Raw genomic sequence first — 21,299 nt, 5'->3', positions numbered from 1 at the left:
TTTTGCCCCCTGTAGCCCCTGAAGTACCCCATTTAATGAAATATGAAATAATTTACAATTAGTGTTTCGGCCACTGCATTTTTTTCAGCTGTGGCCGGACCTGGTTGGAGCAGGGGAGATAGGGTACAGGGTTTGTGGGGGTGGGGCTTAACATTGACGTCAACTTGGCACTATAGTAGCCATGAATGGGATTGCATGCACTCAGAAGTGCGCATGTCAGGTTGGCCGGCTGCCTTTTGGTGACCAGCCTGACATGCGCACTGGAATGTAGAGGCCTCTCACCCAGTAATTAGTGCGCTGGGGGTGGGGGCGTCACAGCCATCCATACTTGGGAAGCAGCCTGAACCACGACTCGCGGACAACGAAGTCATGGACAACGAAAGCGGAACAACAATTTTGTTAACCACGACTTCCTTGTTTGGTGCCTTAACCATGCATGTGCTGAACCAGGCACATGCGTGGTTAAGGCACAGAAGAAGGGAGTCGGCTGAGGAGGATCAGTAAGTGGGGCTGGGACTGGGGATGTTTTAGGGTCAGGGTGGGGGGGTCAGGGTGTTTTCAGTTTTACGGGGTGGGGGGTTGGGGTGGTTTAGTTTTAGGGGTGCGGGAGGGGTGGTTTGGGCATTTTTTTTTTTGGGAGTGGGGTTGGGGGGTCAGGATATTTTTAGTTTTTGGGGGTGGGGGTTGGGGTGGTTTAAGTTTCGGGACGGGAGGGGGTCGGGAAATTTTTTGTTTTAGGGGCGGGACGGGGGTCATGGTATTTTTAGTTTTAGGGGTGGGGGTTCCAGGGTATTTTTACTTTTAGGGAGGGGGTTGGGGTGATTTTAGGTTTTAGGGGTGGGGGATGGGGTAATTTTAGGGGTGTGGTGTTTTTCTTCCTGCATGGAGCCCTCTGGTAGTCGCACCCCTCGACAGCAGACCTAATAAAGCAAGAGAGAAAAAGAATGCAGAATTGAGACACCTGGCACATAACGGAAAAGCCCAATAACCAAAGGACTGACATAGGACAAAGAGTTATATTCTATCATTTAATTTTTCTTCTTTTCTTATCACCTCTTTAATAAAGGAGACAAGATTTCACGGCAAATAAAGCCTCTGAACCCTTATTTCCAAATCCAACTCCTACAAGAAGCTTGCGGTGCTTTATGTTCTTCTTATGTATTCGATTTGGCTTATGGTTATTCTTTCTCTGGAATGAAAAGTACTGGATGGCACATCTGCATCCTTTTGTGTCTTATTGCATCTTGGGTCCTGTAAAAGCAGGGATTACGTGAAACGTGTTGGCTACTTCAGTGCTATGGCTATTGTTGACACATGATTATGTCTGTACTTGAGTGTTATGATAGCTTTGAAAGATTTTTTTCAAATGTGTATTAATTATATACTAATATTGTGACTGTGAATTTTTCTAATTGATGTTTATTTATTGATGTCCATTATTGATAGTGAATTTGTACCTGCCGTATGTATCAACAAGACAATATAGTAATACTATACCTACAATTTATTTTGTGTGGTTTACATTTCTTCATTATATGTGGATCTTTACTCCCCACGACCCTCAATAGATTCTATGTAATTTTCGTCAGGTGGACAAACGGTATCTGTGGGTGAGTGCACAGGGCCATTTCTTAGTTAGTCTAAATGTTCAAATGATATTGATCATAACAGTATATGCAGTATCGCTCAATAAAAAAATTGTCTGAATCTGAGTTGACCTGGATTGTTTAACTCTTCATAATGCAGATACGTGTTTGAGGTGTAATTTAAATATTATGTTATCAAGGATGACACCATAGACGTTTATTCACAAAGTTCCTACTATTTGTCTGCAAATTTATGCATGCTAAAACTATACTGACCTAAAAGTATGTTCATTCAAAATATTTTGGCTCTTGATATTCTGGCCTCAATATATTCTGAATTTAATATTCTGGTGGAAAGGGGGTGCGTGGCCTGAGGCCGATGGGGCAGCACGCATAAAGCAGAGCTTCCGGCACCCTCTGTCTATCCGACATTATCCTGCATCCCCGGCAAACAAAAATAGGAACCGGGGCATGGTCACATGAGGAGCACTCAGCAACCATAAAAACACAGTGACCTGCAGACTCGGTGAGACCTGTAAAGCCTATGAGAGTGCTGCAAGAGGAACGCCCACGATTCAAGACGGCACCCACACCGCAAATAGCGGAAGTCTCTGACGATAGCGCTGAGACCCTGGAGCGCTGACGAGAGCTCCTGGAGAAGAGGAGCAGCCTGACTGCAGAGAGCCCCACTGTGCCAGGGGCGATCAGATGGGGTGCGGAGATCGCCCTGTGACCGGCGGCCCCGGAGAGATCGGTGGATGGGGTGATTGACGACCGGAGACATTACCTGCTTGGGAGTGGGCGGTGTGGACAGCCCGGCTGCTGCCACGCGGAGTCTTGAGGGGTGTCGCTGGCCCCCCTTCTCCTTCCCCCCCGGAACGAGAGGGGGCTGTGGGATGTGGGGGATGAGGCGGCTCACCTTCGGGGACCGCAGTGTACACGAACTGGAAGGTGAAATTGCTGCGGAGGATCAGCCCTGCGGCCTACCTCTGGCCTGGCTGGTTGCCCCCATGGTATCGGAGGGGTGGAAGATAGTGGGGCCAGGGCTAATCTTCACCCCGGGCATCAGGGATTGGGAGGAAGACCTCATAGCACGTGAGACAGAAAAATAAACTGGATGCTGTCGGCCCGGGTGACGGAATCCTAAACTGAGCGCTTACAGACATCACGCAACGAAACAAAGTGACTTGCACTTGGGGGGGAACCATGGACCGCCCCTCCTTAGCTGAATTGAGACGCAGCGGGATTACGAGCAGCACAACCCATCCCCCACTAACAGCGCTGGCAATAAAAGTGAGAACAGCAAATATAAAGATGGGCAAGATGAAAAAAGAGATGGCCTGGTAAGGGGGGTGTCGGTGGGTCCCCTATCGGAGGTGGACGGTACCAGAGATGACGCATCGGACTGTAACCTAGCCCACGAGACTACCCTTGACACCATACTGCAAGCAATACAAGCATCTCAAGAAGCCCTGGAATTGAAGTTTGACACATTATCTGTGGACTTAACCCTTCTCAGAGATGACCACCCCCGACTGACGGAGAGAGTCATAATGAATGAAAAATCTCTCGAACAACTTGCCCCGAACTGTAAAAAATTAACGAAGAACGTATCTGAATTAACATCCCGCATTAAAACCTTAGAAACTTGAGCAGAAGATGCAGAAAACTGAGTTCGCAGAAACAACCTAAGACTAGTGGGTATTTCAGAAAGAGCAGAACAAGGAGCAAAACTATGGAAACTTTCTTGGAACTGTGGAAACGTGAAGAAGTGGCTCCTGAGGGCCTATCGCCCTACTTTGCAATTGAGCGCGCCCACAGTGTCCGGATGCAGCCCCCGCCCCCGGGGGTGAGACCACAGGCAAGAATCGCCAAGCTGCTTCACTTTAAGGACAGAGATCACATCCTGGCACAGGCAAGGCTGAAGGGGGAGCTCAAAATGGGGGACCAACACATAATGGTATTCCCAGACTTCACCAAAGACACACAGAAACAAAGACAGTCCTTCAATGACGCAAAGAGACAACTCCAAGAGAGGGGACTCCAATACACCATGCTGTTCCCAGCTAAATTAGGAGTAGCCGCTAATAACGAAGTTCTTTTCTTCACAACACCGCAGCACGTGGAGGAATGGCTAGAAACCTTGGACCCTGGCACAGGTCAATCCACGGTAAACAATAATCAATCACGCACAAGGGCGCATAGAAGAACTGGGATACTATCATCAACCGCGGCGCCGCAGCGCAAATAGGCACTACAGGAAATGCAAGACGCAGTGGACATTGCGGCATCCCTGAATAGTACAGGCTCGGGACCGCTGCACCCGTCCGAAATTCTCTCAGACCATGAATCTACATCTGGAAGTGCATCCCTTTCCTCACACTACACCTCTGACATCCTCCCAAAAGTATCTCCAGGGACCTCAGATGAAATTGCATAATGGGCACCAGCCTGTGAATGTTAGAATTGGCTTTCTGTAGATGGACAGGCGGAACACACCTACACGGTTGCCGTGGACAATAACTGATACACCTTCACCTGTTGCAACTGATCAAACGACAACCAAGTGGAACCTGCAAGCATACTACGATGGCAGAAGCTGCACTGCCTTAAAACTGCATGCCCCTCCATAGACATGCATTAGAATTGTATACACTAATGCCAGGAAAGAGACGTTTAACCATCACTACTGGATGGCGGGGGCACGCCAGAGGCCCTGCTCCTGGTCTTTCGCACCTCGCCCCAAGCACATTGTTAATGAAGTTATTGACTGTTTGTACGAGGATAGTTCTGATGCCGGTCCTGGGGAGAGGGAGTTGGGAAATTGGGCAAATTGTTTCGTTTACTTATGTTCAGACAAATACATATGTATTGGCTCCACATCACTCATCAACACATAAGCCCACCTCCCCATTGGTTGTAGAACCTGGCCATGGGGTGGAACAGATAGATGTACAATACTTCACAACACATTATGGCCTGCCCCCTACCCTATAAATTCCTAACCTGAAATGTCATGGGATTGAACAGCATGAACAAGAAGTACAAAGTTTACAGCCAAACTTAAAAGAAGAGGGGTACATATTGCTGTCCTTCAGGAAACACATCTCACTAATCAGGAGGTTAAGGCTATAACCAAAAGATGGCGCAATCAAGTCTACGCTACAGCCTACTCGACATACGCTAGAGGGGTCCTTATTTGGATTTGACCGGGAGTCCTGTTCCAAAAACTGAAGGAAATCATAGATAAGGAGGGCCGCTTTGTCCTGGTGTCTGGGAGACTAGAGCGCAGAGGCATCACACTGGGGGGGATTTACGCACCGAATCAGGAACAAGACGCTTTCCTATGATCGCTGTCACACAAATTAGGGTCATATCTCACACAAACAACTATCTTAGGCGGCGATTTTAAATGCATTGCGTTCACAGCACTTGACAGATTCCACCCCCACTACAACATTCCCCCGCTCACAGGCTGGCCAAGACTTTCCTTAACTGGCAACAACACTGGGGCTTCACCAACTGTTGGAGACACCTCCAACCTACCGAAAGAGACTGTTCCTTTTACTCTCACTTACATGATCTACATGTCCGACTAGATGTCTTTTTAGCATCCTCTGAAGTCAATTGCACGACAATGGCAGCCGAGTACTTATGTCGCACAGTATAAGACCATAATCCATTACTATTAATGCTAGACTGGCGACTGGCGACTGGCGACTGGCGAAAGGTCCACCCTTGAATACAGGATTGGCGACTTCGGGTGGAGTCACGCGAAGATAACGCCTCCCAACAATCCATTAAAAACACAATCCAAGACTACTTTGCACACAATCCGGGAACCACATCATCCTGTGTGCTAGAATGGGAGGCCTTTAAAACAGTCATCAGGAGCCAGTGCGTAGCAGAGGTAGTGGGGTCTGGAAAATCCTGGAAACGGAGATTGATAAACATGAGGAGGAACTTAGAGAGTTGGAACGAAGAAGGCCTGATGCCCCATAATTGTCCCCCCTGCTCACAGGGACCAGGGAAAAAGTAGCGATGACGGTTGAAAGCTTGCGATGCTTTGACTATAAAAAGTATATAACCAGAAGACATGCGGAGGGGGATAGGGCTGGAGCATTATTGGCCTGGCTCTCGGCCCCACCGTGGCAGCATTCCCTGGTGATGGGAATTGAAGATCAGTCGGGAGAGCGGCTTTACCGTCAGGGGGAAATTAATGACACATTTACAACCTACTACTTTTTACTATACACCCCAAAAGAGGCTATACCCCCTGCCCACTTGCAGTTCTTAGATGACCTTCGCCTCCCGGTGCTGCACGAGGCGAGTCAGAAAGCTCTGGGTGAGTCGATTTCCCCCACAGATATTTACACAGCAGTGGACGCAATGGCTAGAGGAAAAGTACCCGGCTCAGACGGACTCCCCTCGGAGTTTTATAGCACATACATAGACATTCTGGCCCCCCAGCTGAGTACACTCTACTCAGAGGCGCTGAAGGACGGAGTGCTGCCCCCATCCACTAATGAAGCGATCGTGATACCACTTTCAAAACCAGACCGCCCCACAACAGATGTGCGCTCCTACCGGCCTTTGTCCATGCTCAATATGGACTATAAGATACTCAGCCGGACTCTGGCCACAAGACTTCTTCCTCATATACCTGCGCTGATTCACTCAGACCAGACGGGGTTTATCCCTCATTGTAACACCACCATTAATATCAGATGTCTGATCATGATCTAACTATCCAAGTCTCCAAATCTATAGGGGGCAGTGCTCATAGCTGTAGACATCGAAAAGGCCATTGATAGCCTTCGATGGGACTTCCTGGAGCATGTAATGGTGCGGATGGGTTTAGGCCAGGGCTTCATTAAATGGACAAAACTGCTATACACAAAACCCACTGCTCGAGTCCGCACAGGTCCCATAATATCGGAACCTTATGTAGTCGGTAGGGGCACCAGACAGGGCTGTCCTCTATCGCCACTGCTATTTGCCATAGCATTGGAACCATTGGCACAGGCAGCGAGGACTGGCTCCTATTATAAGGGGTTGCACATCGGGAAACGTATTCACCTAATTGCGTTATGTGCAGACGACATGATACTTTTCTTAGGTGATGCAGAAACTAAGCTGCCAGAGGCAATGGCCCTTCTCAAGAAGTTTGGAGAAATATCTGGGCTGTGGATCAACTGGCAGAAGTCTCATATTTTCCCCCTAAGGGAGGGAACACCTAGGGTGGGAAACACCAGAGGGCTTGAATGGTCCCGTCCACCTTCCGATATCTGGGGATACACATTTCTCATAAATCAGAGGACCTCCTGGAGGGATATATAGGCCGAGCAGTCTGAAAACTACGGACAGATGTACTGTTGTGGAGATCGCTTCCACTTTCAGTGGCGTGAAGAATAGCACTTACAAAAATGGTGGCACTGCCGCGTTTGATGTACTATTTTTCGACTCTGCCATTGATTGTCCTGCGTTCACTATTTGAGATATTAATTCCATCCTGACCAATTTAATCTGGGGAGCAGGTAGACACGGAATAGCACTACATAAGCTCCAAAAACCTGTGGCGGAGGTATGGCGTCACCAGATATTGAAACCTACTATATGGCGTGCCAGCTACAATGGTTAGCTAAAGCAGTACACACCACACTGTCAGAGTCAAGTACGGACTGTTACACAGAGCACTCAATTTAAGATGTTACAGGGATCCTAATAAATCCCAGGGGACAACACACATTGAACTTGCCGGAAGTACAAGTACTGCGCAGCTGATGGATGCACAGCCTACAGCGGGCAAAAATCAACTCCCCGTGTACCCCACACATGCCGCTATGTGGACTGGCCATGCTCCTGGGTGGACAGACAGTGACAGGCATCACAACATTAGCTACGCACAACATAACTGTAATGGGGGATATGTTCAGTGATGGAGAATTGCTGTCCTTTAACGCACTAATGGAAAAATGTAATGTCACCCCTGGTCTATTTGTACTGCACAGATCAATAGTTGCACTTATACAACAACAATAGAAACGGGGGAGGTCAGAGCTGCCCACCCACATGGGATCTCAAATTATCTGCACGGTCGTGGGGGAGAGGAAAGTAATCTCTACACTTTATAAAGCATTGCACAAAAACACCCTACTCCCTTTAGATCAGCTATGAGTGACATGGCAAGAAGACATGGGAGTTCCCACAGATGAACAACAGTGGGTGAGAATCAAAGCACACATATACACAGTATCCAGGAATGCCGGTTTCAAACTAATCAACCTCAATGTATTCCACAGAGCCCACCTCACTCCACACAGATTGGCTAGAATGTTTAAAACTGGAGGGGGGAATGCTCTGAACTAGGCGCAGATCTAGCCAACATGCTCTGGAGTTGCGTAGAGATTGGGCACTACTGGGATGGGGTATTCCAGACCATCAAAGCAGTGACAGAAAGAAGGCTACAAGCTTCCCCACTGGTGGCCCTGCTGGGGGATTTCCCTTGCCCCAACACTAAAAAGGTCACAAGCAAATATATTGACTTAGTATTAATCCTAGCCAAAGGGAGATAACATTACACTGGCTAGGCCCTAAAGGCCCGCACTTATAGAGCTGGAAAAGCACATTAATACGGTGGGCCGATGCGGAGGGAAGAACATTGCACCAAGAAGCGGTGAGAGGATGTGGCCCCTTAGGCACGGCTTGAAAATGGGACTGCTTGCTAGATTGCCTTAAAGAACCAGAAGTGGAAACAGGAGATCAGCACTCAATGTCGGACGAACAAGACAGCGACGAAGAACCTAACCAGCTAATGCTGTTTAACTCAGACTCCACCCCAAACGGCCCCATGGAGATAGAACCCTAACAGCACAAGATAGACGCGATAATGAGTGGAGCTGATATGGGAGGGAGGGTTTTGGGGGGGAGTGAGAGTTTAGTCAAGATGTTGAATGTGTAAGGATCTGTTGTTCATAAAAAAACAATAAAAAATACCCCAAAAAAATATTCTGGTGGAATATTATAAAACTTATTTTGTTTAGGATGTTTAATAGATTACATGACTTACTGACAAATACACCATTGCTGAATGTAAGGTGCTAAATGCAGTGTATTGTCAATGTAAAACATTCTCCCTCAGGCTGTGGTGACCATGTCCTGTGAATGTGGTAAATATGCTGGCTTCTTCAACGATTCGTACCCTGACCTAACTCCTTCTGGTTCTGACAAGGTATAATCATATAGACAGGCATTTAAGATCTCGAGTCCGTGGTCACATTTATCCATCACCATTTATCAGTTGCAATTTACTGTCCTTTGGCCTCATCCGACAAACAAGGACAATAATCTGTTATTTTAACAATTCCTAAAGATTAGAAACCTGGCAGTTCACACAGGTCACTAATTACTTCAGGGTCTGCATCTCATTCTGCAATGATTTTACTGACAAAGGGATCTTGGTTCACTGCAACCCATCTGTGCTTTAAGGAACATGACACCTCTCTCTGGATAACCCTGAGAGAGGCCCAGCTTGACTTTCAATATTATGTGCTACCTAAAGGGCTGTCTGTTCTGAGAATTCTTTTAGGGTTACCTGCATCAGCCTGTGGCTATTGGCCTTTAGCCCTTCTCAGGTCAACATCTGTCTCCTATTACATGCTCCAGTTCTCTGCCACCTCACATATTCCTTCACCTCAGAACCAGTTCCAACACTCCAGTGATTTAATGAAAGGTACATCTGCTCTGGCTTCCACTGGTATATTCTGCACATAAGTACACATGCAAACACCTTTAAACCAGAAACATAAGCAGAAAATCCTGAGAAAATGCAACTGTTAATCAGTGAATGTCTGATGTGTTTGCTGGCCAGGTGGACTCAAAGAACCAGAAACCCAAGGAGTGCAGAGGAAGGGCTGCCGTCAACATGTGCTACAGGAGCACCCTACCATTTCCAGTGGCACGAGACACATGCAGGCCGTGCCTGGGTGAAGCCTGGGCCAAGGGTGCTATCCTGTGCTTGTCAGTGCCAGGAAGAGGCAGGGCAGGGCCACCACCCTTGGCCCTCTGCCTTTTGCCTGGACACCACTTGGATATGTCCTGCTGCCAAGTCGAGAAGATCGTCTCATGCTCCTTTATCCTACATGTACTTTGGCAACTTATTTTGTAAGAGTCACTCTATTTCAGTAGTATTGAGTACTGGCATAGTTACGTCCTGGCTTGTGTGGAACCAGCTCCAACACTAGTCTTATGTAGTGCCTACATTACCATTTTAGCATTATTTTAATAGCATCAAGCTAACTAAATTTAGTCGAATTTGAGAGGGTCTCCAGCTCAAAATAGCCTCTGGTCAGAGTAACTTTAAGACCTCTGTGCATTGAGTTGTTTTCCAATTGAACATTTAAATTCTGGCTGGGTTGGGGAAACACAAAATAATCACTTCAATGAAGCCTAGTTCTTCTTCCTCATCCCTAAATGATTTATTAAATGTGCTGTGGGGGCTTTAAAAAAGGAAATTGAGCATGTAGAACACTGTCTCTCTGATTCATTGACAGCAGGGTGGGGTCCAGGCTAACACCTTCCAGGGACTCAGCCTCCGAGGCTTTGCACAACACTGCACTGGCTCATATGGAGCATCAGCCCTATCCACTATTATTGACAACCCTCTGGATGAGCCTAGTTGGTGCACAGGATTGGACACTACTCCACCAATTAATAATGGCCCTCCTGCGAAATGGAAAAAACGTCAGGTGCTCTGGAAATCAGACTCATCTGTGGCCCCAAAACATAAACATGCAATGGATCCCACCTTGTTTAACCCAGAGGTTTTAGACTCCTTCCAGAGGTTCTTATTGGAGAATATGCGGGCATGATAAGAACATTTCTTGAGTCTTTATATTCCAGGCTGGGATCTATTGAAGAACTTTTAGCAAATTTTCAGGCAAAAAGGAGTTACTTTTCTGGCTACCCAACTTATTACACACCCACAATAGGCTTGAGGGTCATTATATCTTCCTATATTGTCTCGCCCTAACCCCTGCCTGGAGACCTAGAAATCCATTCCCCAGGGAAATCACCCAGCTGACACCCCCTTGTCCAGCAGCATCCCCAATCTCAACCTTGCACACACGATGGGGCATCTGAGACAAGGAAGGGAATGATTTAATTATCCTGAGGGGAGGCCATAGCACAAGACTACCCAAGACTCGCACCCAGTGCCGATTGCTAACATAACTGTCCCCCTTGACAAGCAGCCGCTTCAGGCTGCAGCCACTGGGAAATTGCCATGGGTTGAGGGGTCTAGAGGGTTGTATGGCAGAGGGGCTGGTCACTGTTTGAAATGGGGTCTTTGGTTGCCCTGTCCAAGCAAGAACCCTCACTCTTGTCAGGGGAAAGGAGAATCACCCTCAGTTAACCCCCGCTAAGCCCCTTGGTAGCTTGGCATGAGCAGGCAGGCTTAACTTCAGAAGCAATGTGTAAAGTATTTGTACCAACACACACACTAACTCAGTGAAAACCCTACAAAATGACACAACACAGGTTTAGAGAAATAGATAATATTTATCTAAACAAAACAAGACCAAAATGGCAAAAATTCAACATACACAAGTCAAGTTATGAGTTTAAAAGGCAAAAGAGGCTTAAATCCTTTAGAAAACAGTGAGAACGGCATTAGCGTGCAAAAGTACCTGCATAGCGTCAAAATAACACCGCATGGGCAAGTGTGCATCAGAAAAGGCCAGCGATGCGTCGATTTCTCACTCGCAAGCGAGACCATGCATCGTTCCTCCTCCAGTCGGGTAGGTGTGCATCGTTTCTTCTCTCCCGCAGGAGAGCAATGTGTCTTGCATCAGCGCTATCAGCCTTGCAGGATAAGATTTTGGTCTATCGATAAGATGGAAGATCTTTGATCTATATTACCTTTGGAGAGGAGGCTATTAATTATTGGGAAGGATTACAAAATAGATGAAGCCTGCAGTTCTGTGTATTATAAAACCCTCAAGGAACTGCCCTGATGAAGGCGGCCCCCCAAATTAGAGGACTTCTGCCGAAACGCGCGTAGGCTTGGTTCCTACTTCTGTTGGTGCAGAGAATTTATGTTTTGGTTATTATCAGACAAGACTGAGTGAGAATTGTTATTTAAACAATAGGATTTTGTCATTTTGAAATGCTTTAAGGCTATTGCCGAAAGAGGAAATGTTTATATTTAATTGCAATCAAATATTTTTGTGAGTTTTAAAAGTTATACATGTTTATTGTTGTGCTATCACCTTTGTTTTGTCTTGTCCTGTGTGGCACCTGGTTTTTGTGTGTCATTGGTGTTTTATATCTGTATATTTGTTCCTATTGTACTTTATTGTTTATGTAATGTTTATGTATGAGCCAGGCTTCTATTTGCCTAACCTTCCTGTCTTGAATGTGTATATTTATAAGAATTAAGGCTTTTTGTTTTTTCTTTTTGTACATACACATTTAATAAATATTATCTTTGAATCCACTTTTATGAGTTTTTGTTCTGTATATGTTTAGAAAGATTGAATATTAATTGTAGCTCATTTTCTTCTTGTTCGTACTCGATCCAGACGGGCACCTCGGGTCCGGGCAGGCTTTGCGTTGCTTTTCCGCACCCATCGATGTTGCATTGAAAATCCGGTCGCACAGTATCTCAAAACTGCGCTGTGTAGGGTTTGCGTCGTTATCAGCTTCCATTAGCGGGTGCTGCGTGTCGTTTCTCCAGATGCGTTGCGTCGATCTTCCTGCTGCGATGGAGGTGGAGCGTTGATTTCAGCCACGAAGCAGACGGCGCGTGGTTAATCAGTCGCCTCACGGAAGGTCCGTCCAAAATTTCCCTGCACGGTGGTCTGTGCATGGATTTTCAGTCCTTGTCTTCCAGCTTTACCTTTCAAGGGCCCAGGAACTGGATAGGGCACCACTTGGCAGGGCAGGAGTCTCAGCAGAGTCCAGGTGCTGCCAGGAGAAGTCTTTGATGGCCCTGAGACTTCAACAACAGGAGGCAAGTCAGTTCAAGCCCTTGGAGATTCTTCTCAAGCAGGAATGCACAACAAAGTCCAGTTTTTGTCCCCTTTCACAGGCAGAAGCAGCAACTCCATGATGGCCCAACAAAGCACAGTCACAGGCAGGGGCAGCACTTCTCCTCTCCTTGGCAGAGGTTCCTCTTGATTCTAGAAGTGATCTAATTTTCAGGGGTTTGGGTGCTCTTTTTCTACCCCTTTCTGCCTTTGAAGTAGGGCTACTTCAAGGAGAAGTCTCTGTTGTTTTCAAGATCCTACCTTGTCCAGGCCAGGCCCCAGGCACACACCAGGGGATTGGAGACTGCATTGTGTGAGGGCAGGCACAGCCCATTCAGGTGTAAGTGACCACTCCTCCACCCCCTCGTAGCACTGATGACTCATCAGGATATGTAGGCTACATCCCAGCTCCCTTTGTGTCACTGTCTAGAGGGAGGTGCAAACAGCCCAACTGTCAAACTGACCCAGACAGGGAATCCACTAACAGGCAGAGCCACAGAATGGTTTAGGCAAGAAAATGCCTACTTTCGAAAAGTGGCATTTTCAAATACACAATCTAAAAACCAACTTCACTAAAAGATGTATTTTTAAATTGCCAGTTTAGAGACCCCAAACTCCACATGGCTTTCTTTTCCCAAGGGGAATCTGCACTTTAATAATATTTAAAGGCAGCCCCCATGTTAAACTATGAGAGAGAAAGGCCGTGCAACAGTGAAAACCGAACTTGGCAGTATTCCACCGTCAGGACATGTAAAACACATTAGTACATGTCCCACCTTTAACATACACTGAACCCTGCCCATGGGGGGGCCTATCTAGGGCCTACCTTAGAGGTGCCTTTCATGTATAAAAAAGGAAGGTTTAGTTCTGGCAAGTGGGTACACTTGCCAAGTTGAATTGGCAGTTCATAACTGCACACACAGACACTGCAGTGGCAAGTCTGAGCCATGTTTACAGGGCTACTAATATGGGTGGCACAACCAATGCTGCAGGCCCACTTGTAGCATTTGATTTACAGGCCATGGGCACCTCTAGTGCACTGGACTAGGAACTTACTAGTAAATCAAACATGCCAATCATGGAAAGCCAATTACACATACATTTTACATAGGAACACTTGCACTTTAGCACTCAATAGCAGTAGTAAAATGCCCAGAGTAACAAAAATAGCAAAACCAGAGTCCAGCACCCATCAACAACCTAGGAAACAGAGGCAAAAAGTTAGGGAGACCATGCCAAGGATGAAAAGTCTAACAGTCACCTTAACCAGGAAGTGACTAACTTACCCCCAGCTTGTTGCACCTATGTGTTACTTAGACTGAATGTTTGTCCTTTATCTTAGGGCACAGTGGAGTCGCCTATTAAATTAAGGAACAAAGTTCTGCACTGGCTACAGCCAAAGTCTATATTTCCAATAACAGGTGCAGATCAAATCCTGATGACAAGGAGGATGGGTTGGACCAAATAAAATCACTTGATGAAGAATGTATCATCATAAACCTTAGGCACCCCAGGCTTGCAGGGAAGGTCTTACATTTGCTTCTTTGATGGGGGACAATGTTTTCCTCCTTCCCCTAAGTTTATTTACAGGCATTTATCTCAGATTCCTGCTAATCCTGTCCTTTGTTCTTTTGAACCTCCCATAATGGGTTATCAGGCTTTCCCTCTCATACTTTCAATTAGGTACGATGCCCTGAGTGACGTGCAGGCTGCAAACTGACACTCAGTCATCAAGTTTACTTCCATCTCGGTGGCTCTAATGACCTTTTAGACTGTTTGAACCCTTCTCAGTGCCATGATAACTCATCTACAGCAGTTATTGACACCCCTGCCCTTCCTAATTACCTCTCATCTAACAGTAGGGCATCGGACAGGAGATTAGATCAGTTAGACTTGGCACCTGTATGGTTCAACTAAGTTATAACTGGGTATATGATATTGTTTAATGGAACATTTTGGGGCTTAAGAGCAAGTTAACTTAGTGCAATTGGCTTAACATTACACTCATAATTTATATCCAACAATCCTGGCAGGTGACACTTTTGTACGTTGAGGGTTTTTCCTCCATGTTTACAGTAGCAATCCCGTCCCGTGCTGGCTGTGATGATCTCTAACTTATTACCAGCCACTATTAGAAGATCTGTCATGTCTTCACCCTATTTTAAATTTGTGTAGTTGACCATTAGGGGAAGACTGATGTGATTATAAATAATTAATATAAAAATGTCTTTGATTCTACTCACTGTGAGATCTTTAGAGCCCTGGAAGCCAACCTAGTTGAATTTCTTTTGCAACTTAAGCATGGTTGTCCAATTTTATGGGTTGGGGATTTTAATATCCATAGGTGCTTCCGTCCTACCAAATGGGTTTGTGGTTTTACTAATAGGGCCGGGGAGGGGACCCAACCTTTTCTTTTTTGGGGGGGGAAGAGTGCGTTTTATTTGTGTTGTAATTCTCTATTGATAAGACACCACAGTGGTGCAAAGTACAATATGTCATATTATGCTGAACTACATAACATCGGGGTGAAATGAAGAGAGGGAAAGGGGGTAGTACAGCGGGGGACAGAGGGTTGGGTGCATGGCCTAAAGGACACTAGCAGAGGTCACAGGTCCATTAGGTCTCAATGTCTGGGGGAAAAGGATCTGGGTATCCCAGTCAGGGGGGAGGAGCACCCCTTGTCAACTAGCCAAAGGGGCAGGAACCCCAAGTATGGGGGGAGTGATAAGGGCACTAACACAGAAATGAAGTGGCAGAAAGACTGGGAACACAGGGAGGAAAGGAGATGATAACTGGTACCCCAAGACAGGGGACATTGATGGGCAACAGACGGGAGGAGAAGGAGGGATAGTGGGCAGCACATCTGTACGTGGGTAGGAGAATATGTGGGGGGGAGGGCTAGAATGGAAAAATAGAGGAATAACAGAATGGGTCCGGGAGGTTGTGTAGGACCCAGGTGGATCCGAAGGGGAGGAGGGAAAGGGTAGGTGGAGCGATAGAAGAGGGGGAAGGGGTAGGAAGGACAGAAAGAAAAGAAAGAGAGAAGATGGGGAGAGGTGTGGGGTAGGGAAAGATGCCAGGTGTAAAAATAATATCGAGGCCCGGGTAGGTAGGAAGATGAAAGATGAAAGAGAAGGGAATACAGAGAGTTGGGGTAAGGAAGAGAAAGGGAAAAGGAAAAAGGGGTATTAGCAGGGAGAGTATGTGGGTGAAAGAGGAAGAAAGGAAAGACAGAAAGAAAGGGAGAGAGGAGAAAAAAGTGCTGGAAATCCATCAGTGCCTTTAGATAGGCAGCTGGAAGTGTCGCTGGGCATAGCATGTCCAGTTGCCCTGGAGGAAGGGTGCCCATACCTGTAGGGATTTTGCTGATTGATCTTGTAAGTTATGAATGATACACTCATGGGCTGCCATCTGAATCATTGCCACCGTCCAATCATCCGGTGAGGGTGAGGCAGGGGAGCCCCATTGGTGAAGAATGCAGAACATGGCGGTTGCGAGGGCTGTGTGCAAAAGGGTGCCTTTGTGGGTAGGAAAAGTCCAGGGAGCCTCCAGTATCATGTAGGAGTATCAAGGTGTGTTGGAGGGGAATTTTCAATTGCATGGTAGTCTCTGGGACAGCCCCCACCGCTAACCAGATGGACTGGATCGAGTGACAATCACAGAGTATTTGGGCTAAGTCTCAATAGGTGGCTGGGCAACGCCAACAGTTCGCATGAGACAGGCCTTCTCTGTGAAGTTTAGCTGGGTCCAGTGCCAGTCATGGAGCATCTTAAAAAGGCAGAATTTCAGGCAGGCTTCTCGCATGCCCCTATCCAGAGCTTCATTTACATCAGGCCAGCCTTCCCCCTGTATTTCAGTCTGGAGACGGGACTGCCATTTGATGTGGAGGCTGGAGAGGAGAGGTTGCGAATAAAGACTGCATGTAATGGGTTCATAAAAACCTGATATCACGTCCTTGAAATGACCCCAAGTCCTAAGAAGGGACAACACTGTTGAGGCCTGTAGGATCCACAGTCTGGGCCCCAGGCAGTGCTGTAGGCAGTGTTGCAGCTGAAGGCGCTGCCACTCGTGGTGGGACAGCAGACCGAAGTCCTCCTACAGGTGTCCAAATGGCTTGAGATTGCCATCAGCCGGGACAATATCCAGACTGGTGATTCCCACCATGTGATATTGTCCCCAATGGAGGGTTTTCTCTCCAACACGTAGGCTATTATTAGCGCGTAAGGGGACATGTTTGTGCAAATGCGGGGGGACACTGAGGAGTCGGTGTGCCCTGTTCCAGGCTTTGAGCTTAGCAAGGAGTATCAGGGTTCCAAAGGTGCGATCGTGAGGGGTCCTCCTTATATAAAGGCTCAAGGATGGATCTGCTTGAAAGTATTAGTTATTTAGTGAGAGCCCACTGTGGCAGATCGGTATTTCGAGGAACATATATGCCAATTGTGAGAGGTGGACGGCCAGGGCACAGTGTACCACTGACAGGAGTTCCAAACCCCCACATGAAAGGCACACCAATAGTTTGGCAGATGCCAGTCGTGGGCAGGAGCAGCCCCATACGGAGGCTAGGATCCATGCATCAATGAGACGTAGCATCATCAGTGGAACTTGGAGGGGGAGCATGCCCCTCACGTACGTAAAGCTTGGCAGTGTGACCATTCTGACAGCCTGTATCCTGCCCCGCATGGAGAGCCTCAAATGCAAACATTTGTCAAAATCCAGTTTCATGCGGACAATGAGGGACTCTAGGTTCTCCGGTCGTCTAATTGTAGAATTAAGGTTGGGAACCGGATGGACAATAGAGAGTCCTGGTTCATTATATAATAGAAAGTGTGGATTCCATGGTAAGTTCCATGGACATTATAAGTTTGATATTAACTTCACATTTTATTTTTTACATTTTTTCATGACTAATTCTATCATATTCATTAATACCCTATTTTTGACATGCATGACATATAACTAAGAGAATTTGACATTGCATAGTGCACATGAAATGAATTGTTTATTTATTTTTTATTATTTTTTATATTTTTCACATTTTATATGCACTTAGATTGGTAATAATTAATGAGCTGTGGATGGAGTTGATGACTAATATTGGACACCATTTTGGACGCCACAGGGTGATTTAATGAGGGTCGATTTTAAAGGAGGAGAATGCAGTAATTTATTATTGGATTTTATTTTGTTTATGTAGAAATATATTTGCAAAAGACTACGGGAAATAAAGGAAAGTATAAATATAAACATTTGGATCGGTTTGGATGGTTTGATTTGATTTCATGAAGGTGAGTGTTGGGGGAATTTTTTATAATTTTATATATATATATATTCTTTTATATATGTATATTTATTTATACATATATTTTCCCCTTAAAGAGTGACCTTGCATGTAGGTAATGAAATCTCTTCTAGTGATGATGGATATAAAGGAATCTAGGCGTATAATTAAATTTTGGGTACTGTATTTGGGGAACTAAATTTTTATATGGGGGTGGTATAAAGTGGGACATTGTGTCTTGAGACATATTGAAGTGTGTGTACACACATGTATATGTTTTTTTGTTGGTTTATTTAGGTCTGATTTATTAACTGTTGGGACCATATTAGCTAGTCCTGAGGAAGGTGGTGAAAGGATTTAAAAGCCCACCGAAACGCGTCAATACTATATAATATTACTGGACCCATAGGAGGAGGCCGGTATCGAACAAGGATTGATGACAGCAATCGATTGGCCTAAGTCTACCATAACTGGGACAGTTCAATTATAATAGACTATTGTAGATGTATTTTCTTTGTCTCCCTTTTATTGGATTCAATTGTTTTTATATGTGATTTTTACTGATGGTTTTTGTTTTGTAATTATTATGACATTGTGTTTTAATTATTTGGATTTGTATTATTAAATTCCTTTGTTTTTAGATTGATCATTTGAGAGATTCATTGACTGAGTGTGTGGGGTGATTGGACTGTTTTCCCTTGGGGGAATTTGTTTACTTCACCATCTTTTTCTAAGCTCCAGTTTGTAAGAATCCCCAGGTACTTTAGGTTTGATAGCCCCCATAGGAAGGGGTAGCCCTGAATAGCTGCACATCTGGTGGCGTGTGAGAGGGGGCCGGGCCTCAATCTAGTCCCAATTCACCCTGTAGCCGGACAAGGCTGCAAAGTTTTCAATGACCTCCAGTAAGGCTTGGAGGGAGCGGGGCAGGTCTGTTGGGATTAACAGGATATTGCCTGCATACAAATAGATCCTGGACTCTCCCCCCGAAGGGGAATCCCAGTAAGAATAGGGGATTGGCAAATTGTTGTCACCAGGGGTTCCAATGCCAGTAGTATCAGTAGGGGCAAGAGCGGGCAGCCCTGCCGTGTTCCGCTTAGGATCGGAACATGATCGGACAGGAAGTCTCTGACCCGGGCCATGGAGTTGTCTACAGGAATCGGACCTTGGCAATGATTTAGTCTCCCAGTCTAAACCTCCATAAGGCTGTGAAGACATATACCATTCAATTTGGTCAAATGCCTTTTCGGCATCGACAGGGCCTCATCCGACATGTCCTTTGCCTCCCAGAGGGCATGGGAAAGGGTTCCGGAGATGTGGATGACTTTGCATAGATGGGCTGCTAGGACACTGACAAGGATTTTAACATCCCTGTTAAGTAGTGAGACTGGCCTGTAATTTCCACACAGGAGGGAGGTCTTGCCCCAGTTAAGAGATAACTGCAATCACTGCCCTGTTGGAGATCAAGCCTAAGGAGCCCGACTGTTCGGCCTCCTGAAAAGCAGCGTGAAGGGTGTCTACTATCTCCTCCCCTGCCCATTTGTAAAACTCTGCAAGGAAGCCGTCCTCTCCGGGACTTTTGGAAAGTCAGAGAAGCAATTTCACTCTCCATGTCGTTTTGTCGGGCTAGGGTCTGCCTATTGGATATCGCCGCATCATGCATCACTTGTCCTCGAATGGTTGCTTTTGCGACTGCCCAGAGCACTATATGGGATGCAACCGAGCCCTTATTATCCTTTAAGTAAGTAAAGACATGGGATCACAGGAGCGATTTACCCTGAGGCATATGATAACGGAGTATGGCCAGGTGCCATGATTTGTGGCCTGGGAAGACCAGGCCTGCATATGAAAGTCAACAGGACAGGGGCATGATCAGAGAGTACAGTTTCCAGAATTGGAGAATCCTGAATTTGTTCCACTACCTCCGAGAAACTAGGTAGTAGTCCATCCGTGATTGGGTGTCGTGAGCTAGTGAAAGGAAGGTGTACTCCCTATCTGTTGGATGGGCAAGCCTCCAGTGGTCCAACAGTCCATAGTCCGCAGCCACGTCCCCAATTGTCTAAGGATCTGGTACTATCTAGTACAACGTCCCGAGTGAGGTTCCAGTTGCCCCCATCAAGTATCGCAAGGCCCCAATCTCCACCAGGAGTTGGTTGAGGTGAAGGAAGAAGGTATGTTTGAAGTCCGTGGGTGCATATACAGAGCGACCGGTCCCCGATCCTTAACTTTGCAAACACATACCTGCCACCTGGGTCAGACCATGTTTTAACAACAGTGGCAGGCAGTGTTTTACGTAAGAGAATCCCCACACCCCCTGTATCCGATTGTTTTGGGCAGCTGCTGTGTATCACCTTCCTCACTCAGGCCCATCGAGGTGTGTCTCCCTCTTTGATTTTAAATAGGAGAAAAGCTTTTTGTGCTTCATGTGTTGCATCAGTCCATTAACATTCCACGAGAGAATGTGTAGAGGATGGGGGCGGAGGACGATGAGCCGGTCGTTGTCATGGCAGGGTGGTGTAAGTGGGGACGATTTAGGTTCCTCTCAAGGAGGGGGGACTGGGTGTGTTGGGTGGGCGGTAAGAGGGGACACCAGGTAGGGGGACAAGAAGACGGGTGAAGGGGGGAAAGGTGAATGCCTCGATTACAGGGGAGTGGGGTCTTTTGAAACTGATCGGGGGCGCGGAACACTCAGTGGGAAAACAAGAGAAGAGGATAAGAGGGGACAAAGTAAAATAAGATAGATGAGGTCCATAAAAATGGTAATCAAAAAGGGCAGGTGTAGAGTGGACAAGGTTGTTTGGAAACCTGGCCTAGGCTGGAGCAGACCTCAAGGGCCTAGATCTGCAAACCGTGGGTCTAAACCTGTGGGTCCTGCCGGAAGGGCCCCTCAGGACGGTAGGGTGATCATTGGCGGTGATAAAAGTGTATGGACTCATGGCACGAGCGTTGGGGGGGCTGTACAGAAAGACAGGCACAGTGTCAACATCAGGACAGTGCACGCTCTACGGGCAACTAAAATGCAAAAACCCAGTCTTTATGCAAGAGCATAATTCATGCATTGTGTTTATATGCAGTTTGTTAACCTTTTGCATTGCAGAGTTTTACCTTGAAGCCACTATTAATGATGCTTGCAAATAATGTTCATTTGCAAGGTATTGCCGCAGGCTTACAGAGTGTATCAGGGTGTGGTCCCTTTCTAGGACCTTCTAGAAGCTTTCCCTGCAGCATGACTCAGTGTGGTTTGTGGGCTGGGCCAGACTCTATATAAGGGAGCCAGCCCAGCTCCACGTGCTCACTATTCAAAGGTCCTGGTGCAGAGCAGCAGCAATTTCCTAAGCTCCTGTACCGGAGGCCTACCTTGACATTCCAGGCCTGCCCCGCATTATCTTGGTGATCCTTGAGCAGGGTGGT

This window comes from Pleurodeles waltl, chromosome 1_1 (assembly GCF_031143425.1).
Source record: "Pleurodeles waltl isolate 20211129_DDA chromosome 1_1, aPleWal1.hap1.20221129, whole genome shotgun sequence".
In the NCBI taxonomy this organism is placed as follows: domain Eukaryota; kingdom Metazoa; phylum Chordata; class Amphibia; order Caudata; family Salamandridae; genus Pleurodeles; species Pleurodeles waltl.
Note: the sequence above shows the minus strand (reverse complement) of the source record.